The sequence below is a fragment of the Vulpes vulpes genome, chromosome 6 (genome assembly GCF_048418805.1).
Source record: "Vulpes vulpes isolate BD-2025 chromosome 6, VulVul3, whole genome shotgun sequence".
NCBI lineage: Eukaryota > Metazoa > Chordata > Mammalia > Carnivora > Canidae > Vulpes > Vulpes vulpes.
Window position 1 is genome coordinate 926,494 of NC_132785.1, and position 13,593 is coordinate 940,086.

The following is a 13,593-nucleotide window of genomic DNA, read 5'->3' on the forward strand; positions in this document are numbered from 1 at the left end:
TTCTGCTCCCTTCGCCACCGTGAACATCCCTGTCTTCCCCGGGACAGGCTGTCTCATGGGCTCCGGTGGCATCACAGCCCCGTCGTCTCCCTGCCTGTCGGGGCACATCGGCCCTGGCCCTCCTGCAGCTGCCCCAGGCCTTCGCCGGCGGGCGCCTCCAGGGTCCCTGCCCCCCTTCCCGTGCCTCCTCTCCCTGGGCCTGCGGGTCCAGCCGCAGCATGTGGGACTCCCGACGTGAGCCCCCGGCTCCAACGCCTTCTCTGCACCTCGAGTGGCCTCCGACCGCCCCGCTAGCTGTGCAAGGCACTTCCAGCCACAGTCCTAGAAAACCCAACTGAGGACGGGCCCGCCCTCCTCTCCGCCCTCATCTGGCCCAATGCTGCCCTCACGGGTCCCTGTTGTTGTTGTCATCGTCGGCCAGACGCCGAGGTGTCATCCTCGGAAACTCCCCACCTTGGCCACCTCCCGGAGCATCACCAAGCCCTGTCATCTCTGCGTGCCGGCGTGTCCTGCCGTGTTGGCCCGTCTCCGACTCCCCGGCCGTCCCGTGGGCCTGTCCCTCCTCCGGCTCGAGGCTGCCCCGCTCTGCTGGTCTTCAGGCGGCCCCGTGCTGCCCCCCGCTGCCTCTCTCATGCCCGCACCCTACGGCCCCTGAAAGAGCAGGCGGGCCCCTTCCTGTCGCTCATAGGACACGGACCACAGCGCCACCCCCTTCCCCCCGCCCGTCTCTCCGCTCCACGTGCACCGACCGCCTGTATGTCCTCGAGCGGCCGGCCGTGGTCCGTCCCCATGCAGGGAGCACCGCTCAGGCTGCGGCCTCTACCTGGAGGGCCCTTCCCGGCCCCCGTCCACCTACTTGATCACCGACCACCTCTCAGTAATGCTTTCCTCCCCGACTTACTCCCCAGAGGACCCTAACCAAGAGGTCGTGACTTACCTGCCCGGCCCTTGACCCTGCCCTTTTGTGACCTGTGAGTTGCAAGCTCGGGGAAGGCCGGGGCGTCTCGCTCAGCCTGCGCCTGCCCTGTCCCCCGCAGGGTGTGCCCGTGGTGACTCATTGCAGCAAGTGCCTCCTCGCCTGGCACACGGCTGACGGGGTGACTGAACCTGGCTCTTGGAAAACCAGAAGATTCCCAAAGATGTTCATTTTTTTTTTTTTTTAAGGCCAGGCACAACACGTAGCAGAGCAGACGTGGCCCAAATAATTAAGCCTCTTGCCACTGGGACACGTGCTTCCTGGAAGCAGCAGGGGGAAAGGGTACAGCGAGCGACAGTGGTTAATTCCCACAGCCGCTCAAGAGCTGACCCAAGCGACCTCTGGACTCCTCCGGGCGTGAGTAAGACAATGTGGAAAACATTATGTGATGACCCGGCTGTGCGTGGATGCTTTCGTTTTTCCATCATATTTTCCAGAATTCAAAGCAGTGCGTCCAGTCATCACAAGGAGACTTAGGCCATTCTCTCCTCTTTCTGCCTTTGGGTAACAAGCGTCCGCCGCAGTGGCCCTGCGGACATGTCACCTGTGGTTCCCACGGGGGACAGGTTGCTGGGCCCTGAGAACCGTTTGCTGGGGGCTGTACAGTCTTCCCTTCGGGAAGGCAAAGGAGCGTCTTCCAATGCGAGGACGCCTCCGTTCCTCGGGGTGAGGGCGAATGCTCTCCTGCTGACGGGGCGGGGGCTGATCCCTCGCGTTCCCGGGCCTCCCTCTGCATTATGATTCCATGATCCTATTAATGTTTGACAGGAGGGCACGTCTGAATGTGCAATTCCATACAACCCTCGGGTTTTCTCCGGGGGACGAAACTGAATAGAAAATGGACATCCTCGCGCTGGGGGTCTGGCCCTGTGCTTTGGGACGGCAGCCAGCTGCACGGCCCCGTCACCGTGGAAACGCGCAAGGCCCCAGACAGCGGTCTTAGGGGCTCAGAGTTAGCTGGACTTGGCTTCATGGTGGGAGGAAACACAGGTGACGTCTTCTCCGTGAGTCCGGGAACACTGACAAGTGGGGTTCCACGTGATTTATGACGCCAATAGCGCATGGACCACAAGGGTCAAGGGCAACCTCTGGTTTTATGCTAAAAAGAAGGGAAAACGGGTCAGTGTGCTGTTGAAAGTTTTCGTCTCTTTTGTGCATGATGCTGAGTATCAAGATGATTCTTGAGGGAAAAAGAAAAAAAAAAAAAAAAGACGGTCCAACATCTGCCCATTTGGTTTATACGATGCCAAACCCTGAGATATTTGGAAACACTGAAATGTCTGGCATTGCAAGGATACACTTTCTGGATGAAAAATTATGTGGGTTTCCTTTTTAATTCCTTATTTTGGGGCTGCATACATCCTTTTTGAAAAGTGGCTCTGTTATATGTAACTAGGATTTACATTGCGTTTCAAAAACCTATGGGTACCCAGAAAGGTCTTGTGTGTTTTTCTTTTTCCTTTAAAATAAGTGTTTTATAATTCTTTTTTTTTTTTTAGTGTTTTATAATTCTGTGATACGATTTTTCCCAACAGAAAGATTGCAGAAAGCTCCCTTTGGCCTGTCAGCAGCATCCCACACAGGCAGCCACACCCTCCTCCCCGGAGCCCTCCCTTCACTGGATCCCACCCCTGCCAGTTCTCTTCCCACGTCCCTGGACGTTGCTTCTCAGATTCCTTTGCCAGATCCTGAGCCGATACAGCCCAGCCCGACTTCCCGTATTGGAAGAACACAATCGGAGGAGCGTAATTCTCCTCTGCTCTCTCTGTCTCTCTTCTCCTTCTCCACTCACTTCCTCCGTGACCCTATGCATGCTCAGCAGTACGAGCACGATCACCACGATGAGGGCTTCTGAGTTTGCATCTTTGCTCCAAACTTAAGTTCAATTCTCTCCGTGATGTTCTCTCTCGGACGTCTCAGAGGTGTGTCGAATGCAAAATGCCCAAAGCAGAAACTCCGATCTTCCTCCCCAAACCTGCTGTGTCGCCTCCGCGTTTCTTAATATATGATCCTTCCGTCCACCAGAACCCGGTGGGGTTCTCCGTCCACCGGAGTCACCTTAGGTACCTCGCCCCGGCCCACCTCTCACATCTGATCATCATGAGCACACCCTATAAGTGTCCCTTGAATTGTCCCCTTCTCTCCGTCTTCAGTGGGAAGAACTCAGTCCCGACCAGCATGGTCGCTGACGTAGATGACGACAGCCGCCCCCTCACTGGCACTCCTGCACCCACTCCGGCCCTCCCACAGTATATTATTCACACCAGCTAGAGAAATTTTATAGAAATGCAAACCGAATCACGTTACTTCTCTGATTGAAGCCCTTCCATGACCTCCCAACACCCTCAGGGGCAACAGGAAGGAAGGCCTTGCAGAGCAAGACTCTACATTGTGTCTTAGAAATGTTGAGCTCGACATGCCTGTAGGACTCAGTTAGGGTCCGCTGGGCAGACACAGAGGTCAGAGCGGGCGATGGAGCTCTGGTAGGTGCTGCGGGAACTAAGGGCCAAACGGGGGGGTTATCACCGTAAGCTAGGAGCACCCCCGTTAGGGCCCACGGAGGGGCACTCCAGCGGGAGGGTGGCCGCAGCATGTTAGACGCTGTAGACGGTGAGGAACTCTACTTCGTGGGAGCGCCCCAGAGCGAAGCAGTGGTTTAGGGGGTGTCTGCGTGCATCTAGCTCACGAGGGATTGATGTACAACCGACGTGTCGCTTCATTAATTAATTAATTAATTTTATTTTTTTAATTAATTAATTTTAAAAAATATTTTACTTATTTATTCATGAGAGACACAGAGAGAGAGGCAGAGACACAGGCAGAGGGAGAAGCAGGCTCCATGAGGGCAGCCCGACGCGGGACTCGATCCCGGGACCCCGGGGTCACGCCCTGGGCCGAAGGCAGAGAACAAAATAGCAGACAACCGAAGGAGGACGCCGGGCTGCAGAAATGTGCAGCGTTCAGGTGGAAATACTCAGCTCAAAACGTGTGGTGATTCGGAAGGTGACTTGGTACTCTCCACGGGAACCAGCTGGAAGAAGGTCCTAATTTATTAAACTTTTTACCCCGAGGAAGATAAAGCCGTTGAGCGCATAGTCATTTGATTCCTCTCTTCTGCTTGGGTCTTAGGAAAAAAAATAATAACCGGAGAGAGAAGCTCCGTGCTTGTGATGTAATTGCCTTGGGGGAAAAGCACGAGTGGGAAGCAAGCTCTGGGCTCGGAGCAGAAATGAGGAGGGGCACGAGGAGGAGGAGCGCGGGAGCACGGGGCTGCCGGGCCTTCTGCTGCTTCCGCGGCTCCTCCCTGCCGCTGCGGGGAGGGGAAGCTCCCTGGGAGCCAGGCACTGCTCCACACCCTTCAAATGCATGAACTCAGCGAGTGCTTAAACCCCGGGCCTTAGACGCCCTGTTTCTCCCCCAGTTTGCAGACACAGGAGCTACAAGGAGGCGGGTCGCTCGCTGGAGGCACATGACCAGTAAGTGGCTGAGCCCGCACTTGAGCCTCGGAGGTTCCATTTCTGAGTCTCAAGATCCCAATCTCCCCCTTTTGCTCTCCCTGGAAGCACGACAGTGCCACGTGGGTGACGACCTTGGGTCCTGGGGGAGCCCCAATCCGCGTGAGGAGCCTGATGCCCGGCCCGGGGGTCCTGGAGAGGCAAAGGGGCTGCAGCAGGGACGTGGCCATCGGTGCCTGTTGTGCTTCTGTCTCTCTTACTCTGCACACCAGGAGATGCCCGGCCGTGGGCTGTAGGGCAGACAGGGGGAGAGGGGGGGAGACGGGCGCGAGCGGAGCTGGCGGCTCTCAGGTCAGGCAACAGGGGTCCCTGCCTTTGGGTCTGTGTAGCGGGCACACCGGCAGGTTTGCACTGTCTGTGGCTCTGCCCGAGGCCGCCCGCTGACCGCATCCTTCCATTCAGGTAGGACAAGGCCCTGAAGACGCTGCTGAGGGTCAGGGACGCCCTGGTAGAAAGAGCGAAACTAGGTATCAGCACGGTGACGGGGAGGCTGCAGCCCCGGCCACACGTGCTGGGAGCCCGCTGCAGGGGCTCGCCGACACCTGGGCCGGGGGTGCAGACCCAAAGTGGGCTTGAGGACCAGGCCGTGTGACCCCGAGGCCGGGTCGGAGCTAAGACGCTGCTCCGCCCGACAGGCGTGGGCCCGCTGTCCCTACTGGACAATGTCCGTGTAAGAGGGTGCTCGAATCTCACGGCCCGGGGTCGGTGGCCAGACTGCCCGGCATCTCTGCAACTTGTTAATCGGCCCCTCTGGTTCTCACCCAGGAGTTCTCAAAGGGGCCACCCCAATTCTCTTGGGCTGGTAACCTCAGCTCCAGTTCCCTTAGAACAGTAATCCTGGTTTGCCCAAAATTTGCAAAATTATTTCCTTGGTTAGTGCCTTTAACCCTTGGAATTAAAGAAGCGACCAGATAGATGAAACCTCCCGCGTTCGTATTCCTATGTTAACTTCTGACATGATCTCATATATTCAAACGTGAGCTTTAAGAGGAATTCAGCATATTATTTGATATGCTCGTAGCTGCCTCAGGGCCTTTGCACTTGCTACTCGTCTGCTTGGAAATCTCTTCTTCCCCACAGTCTTGTGTCCTGCTTTTCTAAATCCTTTGTCTCTCCTCAAATAATGATAAAACTTTCCCTAATCGCCTTGTATAAGATGCACTTCATCCCTCCTCACCTCTGCTCAGTTGTCCGGACGGCACTGGCCACCGTCTGACCTATTGCATATTGTTGTTACTTATTTGCCTTCACTGTGCATGAGGTGCTGTTCCGGGTTCGGGGAGATAAAGCGATAAGCAAATAAAACAGGCTGATCTGACCTTATTTTGGAAGGATGCTTCAGTGAGCTGCTTGGGGTCGGAGGGGATCCACCGGGGGCGGTTGGGTCACAGCAGACGACACCCAGAAGATCTCAGCGCCGTAAAAACGAAGAGAGCAGGACGGTCTGGGAGGACTTCGGCATCTTAACACCCGTTGCGTTATCTTGGTGAGTTCTAGCAGGTCACTACGGGGGCGGCGGTGCCATTTCCTCAGCTGTAAGATTCGTGCAGGTGCTAAAAACGCTCACGCAGCACCAAACCCGGTGCATGAAAAGCCACTCTCCCTCCCCGGGCTTCTTGTCCTCTTAGCCTGACTCCCTAGGGTTTCCCTGCTCCCCTCAGACATCCTTCACGCACATCCTCGCACGTCTGCTGCAACGTCGCTCGCACACTCCCTTGCCTTGGTTGTCCCCGAAAAGGCCTCCGAGACGCCCCTATATGAACGTATGCAGGCCTACCTGCCCCTAAAGCAGCTTTTCTTTTACTGTTTCAGTATATGGGTTGCTACTGGTTTGTGGGTTTTTTTTTTTTTTAGAGAGAGAGAGAGAAAAAGAGAGAGTGTGCAGAGGCGGAGGGAGGGAGGGAAGGGGAAACAGGCTCCCCGGCCAGTGCGGAGCCCGGTGTGGGCCTGAGCTCACCACCCTGAGGTCGTGCCCTGCACCAAAGTGGGGAGTCAGAGGTGAGCCAGCCGGGCGCCCCACGGGCTGTAACCTATCGCCCTATCGCCGGACCAGAACGACACCTCCGTGAGCCTCCTCACGGTCCCTATATAAATACACCTGCAGAGTCGCCGCCGCCAGTACAGGAGGGCGTGAGGCTCGACGGCCCTGTTTGAACGGCCGTGACCTCGGTCCGGCCTCCAGCGTCCCCACTGGGGCAGGTGGACGCGGGTCCCCCACTCCAGCCCTGGCTGCCCGGCTTCGCAGCCCAGCCACCAAGGTGCTCGACAGCCGTGCAGGTGATTCGCCGGCCCGGTGGGGGGGGACAGGGGGTTCCACGTACGCAGGGGGGCGACCTAACGGTGACCTGCCCAGGCAAGTCCGCGAGCCTGTATGAAGTTCCTCCTGTCCAGCCCGTCGGCGGTCCCGTGCGGGGTCCTGAGCGCCCGCAGAGGCGGCCGGAGGGGAGCCCTTGGGGAGCCCTCGGGGAACCCGTGGGCGGGGGGAAGCCAACTCTCTGCGGGACTCATGGGACCATCAGCCCCCCAGAACCTCTGGGCTTGCTGGGCCTCCGTCTGGGACCACGGCCACACGCGATCACGCAGCCACGGGGACGTCCCTGTGGGGAACTGGGCTGAGGACCTGACCCGCGAGTCTCAGGCTCCTGAGCGGCTGTTGAAGGTCACAGACAGGCTCTCATTTATTTATTTATTTTGGATTTTATTTATTTATTTGAGCAATAGAGAGGGGGGGCCTGGGCACGAGCGGGGTGGGGGCAGACGCAGAGGGAGAAGCAGACTGCTGAGCGGGGAGCCCAGCACAGCGGGGAAGGGGCTCGAACCCAGGACCTGAGACACGACCCGAGCTGAAGGCAGGAGCCCCCCCGGGGCCCCGACGGGCTCAGGAGCAGCCTTGGAGGAAAACGATCAACGAAGTCAAACTTCGGTCTCTCTCTCTCTCTCTCTCTCTCTCTCTCGCAATCGGGCCGAGGTATTATTATCCGAGAAGCCAACGGCGCCCCCGCAGCGCTAGGCTGGGCGGCGAGTCCTCGGAGGAGGCCCCGGGAGCCCGAGCCCCAGCACCTGCCGATTTCGGACGCGTAAGTGCTTCACGGGGCCGTGGGGGGACACGCGTGGACCCGCCCGCCGCAGCCGCCGCCTTTACTGCCTGTTCGTGCCTCTGAGCACCACGCTCGGCAGGTCCTCGCGACCGGGCAGGACTGGCACGTGTCCACCTGACAGAGGTCGGGGTTAGCTTATGCCTGACAGCCGAGGCCACGGCTCCGGGTCCTCCTGCCGCCCACAAAACCCTAAAGCACAACGGCCTCCAAACCCTGTTTTTTTATGCTCACGGAGTTTTGTGGGTCGGGAATTTGGACAGGACAGGACAGGTCGGGGGGGATGGGACGGGGGACGGGATGGGGGGATGGGACAGGGGGATGGGATAGGACAGGGGATAACGGGATGGGACGGGATGGGGGACCGGATGGGGGGGACAGGAGGGACTGGACAGGAGGGACAGGGGGGATGGGATGGGGAGATGGGACGGGATGGGGAGATGGGACGGGACAGGACGGGGGGGGGATGGGACGGGACAGGGGGATGGGATGGGGTGGGGGGACAGGGCGGGGGGACAGGGCGGGGGGACAGGGCGGGGGGGATGTGGGGATGGCTTATCTCTGTTACGTGCTGGGAACCCCAGTGAGGAGGACTCCAGGGCTGGGGTGGGCAACCGGAGGACGGGAATCCTCTGGAAGGCCTCCCCACGGGTCGGGGCCGCTCCCTGCGCCCGGGCCGTGGGCCGGAACCCCGCAGCCTGGCACCCGTCCGCTGGGGCGTTGGCGCGGGGTAGCCGGGCCAAGGGCGAGCACTGCGGGGCCCACTGGAGGCTGCAGGGCCTTTGTCGGGGCGACCTCGCCTCCTGTTTCTTCCTCCGGGACCTCGTCAGACCCGGGGTCCCGTCCGGGCTGCGGGGAGGGAGTACGGAGCCAACCTCCAACAGGGCTGTCGAGGTCAACTTCAAGGCAACCGTGGCCTACGAGGTGTCTTCATGGCTGTTCCTGGAAAACATACTGGGTCAGACCCGGCGTGGGGGCGTCTTCAGAGGAGTCGATGGGGTACCCGCGTCAGGCCTCCCCTCGCGCCCTCTCGAAGCCTCCATCCTTCAGGGAGACGCCCAAGAGCCCGGGCCCCACGTTCCAGCCCCGGCCACCGGAAGCTCAGCGGGAGGTGACACGCTCGGCTCCGCTGCGAGGACGGTGGGCGCCGGGAGGCCGGGCACAGGCTCCTGGGCCACGAGACAAACCGCAAAGTGACAAATGAAGGCGCAGGCGGTCGATGGGTCGCGGCGAGGCCTGAAGAGACAGCGAGTAGGGCCCGGGGCTGAGGGCGCCTGCCGGGTGCTGGTGTCGGGGAGGCACGGGGCCCCCCGAGGGGGGAGCAGGCCAGCCGGGTGAGGACCAGGGCAGGCCACGCGTGCAGCCTGCAGCCCGGGGCGCGGTGGGACCCGGCGGGGAGGTGGCCGTGAGCCGAGGGGAGACGGTGACAGGTAACACAGGAGCAGGCACCCGCGGGAGCACCCTCTCTGTCTGGTGGGGCGAGGAGGTGGGGGCACCTGGGGAGCACAGCGAGCGGGGAACCTTCCAGAAGGCGGGCTGCCAGAGCAGCCGTCGGCTGGGGTCAGCCGGTGGGCCGAGGGGAAGGCTGGACGGGAGTCCCCGGGGTGGGGCTGACGACTCCAACAGATGAATTTCAGGGGACACAGGCATTCAGTGCACTGCATGTGGAGTATTAACTGGTTTACTGCAAATGAGGAGTTTTGGAAAACTCAGCTTTGTAAAAAACTCCTTCCTCCCTATCCTTCCGGAGCCTTGGCTAGCGAATGTGCCTGATGAACTTCCCTCCTTGCTCCATTACCAAAAGCTTTTTTTGTCCTTGAGATTTTTTGACTTTTTCTCGAATTTTAAATTGCGTTTTAATAAACAAAATTCTCAATTGTTTTTAAATTTAAAAATGCGATTTTAATCGTATTTGGAAGGACTCGCAGAACGAACTTTAGGAGATGCTGAGTTTACCGCCCGCCCATCTCCGTCCTAAATTTTATAGAAGGAGGATGTAAGGCGAGTTTACCAAATGTGCATTTCTGGATCCTCCGCAGCATGATAGTGAGCACATGATCTGCTGAGTTAGTCCGTGTGCCTTAATATAAGGAACTTTGTGACAAATCCCCCCTACGAGTCAATACCAGGAAAAAGAAATTGCTTCTGTGAATGAGCTGGGCCTTGAATCAAGGCTGAGTCGCAGCATTCTAGAACTAAAAATGACCTTGAGTTGACCTCGCCACATCCTGCTGCTTCTACAGAGGAGAACATAGACCCAGAGACGGTGAAGACCTTGCAGATGCCCTGGGCTCCTCCTCCGCGGTAACCTCGCTGCCCAGCTCAGTCTCCTGGGCAGGCCCAGTGGGGAAGTGGCGCTCCCGGGAGTCTCGGCAGTAGATCTTGTCCTCCACCGCGGTCACCAGTTTACTCCAACTGCCCGAACACAGCTGTCAGCCTCTCTTAAAATTATTGTTTTTTTTTTTTCTTTACTGTTTTTAAAGAGTATGCATTACCTGGCTTTTAGTTAACAGATCCAGGTAGTCTTAGAACACATGATCCTGAATTATGTTCATTAAAAAACAAAGCAGGGGGATCCCTGGGTGGCTCAGCGGTTTCGCACCTGCCTTTGGCCCAGGGCGCGATCCTGGAGACCCAGGATCAAGTCCTGCATCGGGCTCCTGGCATGGAGCCTGCTTCTCCCTCTGCCTGTGCCTCTGCCTCTCTCTCTCTCTATGTCTATCGTGAATAAATAAATAAAATCTTAAAAAAAAAAAGTGAAAAACCAAAAACGACAACATGGAGAAACGTACAGATGTCAGGTATTTGGAGCCTGCTAAGTATTTCCCCGTGTGGGCATGAGAAACATGGCAGTTGGTTTCTACCATGAAAACCTTTAACCTCTAAAGGAGCTAAAGTTTCTTCATCTGCTCCCCCTTGGGTTGGTCTATTATTACCCAGTGGGGACTTGGATGATAAACCTTTATTCTTGCCTAGTAGGGCAAACTTCTGGTGGAAGCCGAAGTGAACATGAAAGATCCCTCTGTGGGTCACACTCCTGGGTACATTCCTGCTGGCCCTCCTTCACTGATATGGTTTTAGGGAATATTAATGAATATTTCTGTTCTGCTATAAACCACCATAGACAACCACAGGGTTTCGATTTTGTATTTAAATGGTAGTTTGGGAGTGGAATTGTCTCCATGATTCAGTACGCTGTACCGTGGGCTGGGGATATTGACCTAAGATATAGTTACTACCTGGAAAAAAAAGAGTTTATTTTTTTATTTTACTTATTTATTTTTAAATTTTTATTTATTTATTTATGATAGTCACAGAGAGAGAGAGAGAGAGAGAGAGAGAGAGAGAGGCAGAGACACAGGCAGAGGGAGAAGCAGGCTCCATGCACCGGGAGCCCGATGTGGGATTCGATCCCGGGTCTCCAGGATCATGCCCCGGGCCAAAGGCAGGCGCTAAACTGCTGCGCCACCCAGGGATCCCAAAAAAAGAGTTTAGTGTAGTAAGCAACAGAAGTATGTAGTAAGAAAATCTCCATATATATTAAATCGGAGTCTAACAAAAGAGTAGAGAGAATGAGGAAGAAGCAATATTTGAGGAGGTAGTGAGTATTTTCCAGAGCTACGGAAGGACACCAATCACATACCTGGGGAACCGCACGACTTCCGAGAAGGAAAGTAAAAGGTCCACCACACCTAATACATCATGGCGAAAATCCAGAAAACTAAAGACAAAGGGGATATCTTAAAAGCAATGAAAGAAAAAAGACATATTACTTTTAAAGGATTGACAGCAATAATTTTCACGAGCAATAAAAGAAGTCAGAAAGTCACGAACTTACTTTCTCAATGAGGTTTTTAAAAACCTAGCGAAAATATCCATAAAGAAGGAGGCTCGATGAAGATGAGCTCACACGCGAAAATTTTTTTTTTACCAGTAGCCTTACAGATAAGCAGCGCACATGTATTCTGTAGATGTATTGTAGACTGTGTTCTTGCAGCAAAGTAAGCTGGACAAAAGAAAATGTTACTGAGAAAATCACAAAAAAGAGAACACATTTAGTCAGTCCTGTCTTGTATTTATTGAAAAAAGTCTGTACGTAAGTGGACTCACGCAACCCAAATCCATGTCATTCAAGGATCAGCTATATTATATCTCTTTTCTTTTTTTTTTTTAAGGTTTATTTGTTTATTTGAGAGCGAAAGAAAGAGAGAGAACACGAGTGGGAGCAGCAGAGGGAGCATCCCAAGCGGACTCCGTGCTGAGCGTGGAGCCCGAGTTGGCACTTGATCTCACCACCCTGAGATCACGACCTGAGCCGAAATTAAGAGTCAGAGGCTCAACCCACCGCACCACCCAGGCGCCCCTATTTCTTTTCTTCTAGTGGTTACACTAGAAACGACAGCATGTGTCGTTATTTTACCAAAGTCTAATAAATACTTTTCATCTCTTGGCTAATATAAGGACATGGGAATACTTTAAATACATTCACACCCTTTCTTTTCTTTTTTTTTCTAAAATTTATTTATTTATTCATGAGAGACACAGAGAGAGAGGCAGAGACATAGACAGAGGAAGAAGCAGACTCTATGCAAAGACCCTGATGTGGGACTCGATCCCGGCACCCCAGGATCATGCCCTGAGCCGAAGGCAGATGCTCAACCGCTGAGCCCCCCAGGTGTCCCCATTCACACCCTTTATTTTTTTTTAATTTTTTTTTAATTTTTATTTTTTTTACACCCTTTCTGACTTACATGCTAGCGTTGTTGAGTGAGGATGATGGAGTCCTCTCTGGGAAGCTCTGGGCTTGGGAGAATGGTGATATTGTGCCATAGGAGATGCGACCTTTCTGTGTGATTCCATGACTCAGAAACCATGACGTTCTTAGGTAATTTGATTTTCTGTGGGAACCTCAGGAAGGCTGAGTTCACGTTCTGGGTGATCGCCCTGAATCAACGTCAACAGGCACGGATGAGGGAGTATAAGCTGATCAATAAACAATTATTGACCAGACGGTGGGAAGTTGGCCTTCAAGGTGTCAGAAGTGGCCAATTCCTGATGATGGCCTCGTCCAGGGTCTCATTAGGGGAGAGGTTCTTGAAAGGGTGTGGCAGTGAAGTTTCTGGAAGTGAGGAAGTAAAGACCAGAAGCAGACTTAATTCATAACAATCCTCATGTTCCTCTTATCGTTGCTTTCTCCTTGTGGCTGTGAGTATAATAAGCTAATCACCCTGTGTGCGTGTTTCCAATCTACTGCATCCATACGACATCGAAATGTCCAGATGAAAAGTGAAAAATTGAAGATCTTCAGAAGACGGTTTGAGTAACATCAAGCATCTAGCAGTGGGAAGGTAAGATGTCAAAGTGATTGATGGGTCCCCCTTTATCCGGACATTTTGAAGTCAAGTCGGAATGTCCTGGAAATGGATATTGACAGACAATTTTCTCGAAATGAAGTTTAGAACTCGGAATAGGTCATTGCATGTAGCCCGAGAGCCTGTAGACAGTGGGGTCTCTGCATTAGTCAAAACTAAAGCTGACCAGAAAGATGAAAGGCAAGAGCCCAGAAAGTCTGTCAAAGGAAAGATTTTGAAGATTTAGTAGCACAAGATGAAAGACAATGTCAGGTCTAAGATAAAACAGCCTTGGAAAGTAAAACCTACACGGGAAGCAAAGATCAAGAAACACAAGAAGATAAAGCTCTGGACGCCTTAGTGGTCCAGGCCGACAGGGAGCGTCCTTCTGACAGTAAATGGGATGAGCCATTGAAGACGACCTTTACAAAGCTTAAAACCTATTCTTACCTATGGTCTCAGATAGGATTTAAATTTTGTTGGAGCAAGGCCAGGTGAAGAACACGTCAAATTGAAGTGCACTGCATAATGTTCTTAATTAGGTAGAAGCCAGAATTTTTGAGACGAGGAATGGAGGAGAGAGGGACCAGGTCTGTTGACCACGTTCCGTAGACGCGCCTTAGACACTAAGGTGCGTAGAATCACATGGGGGTCTC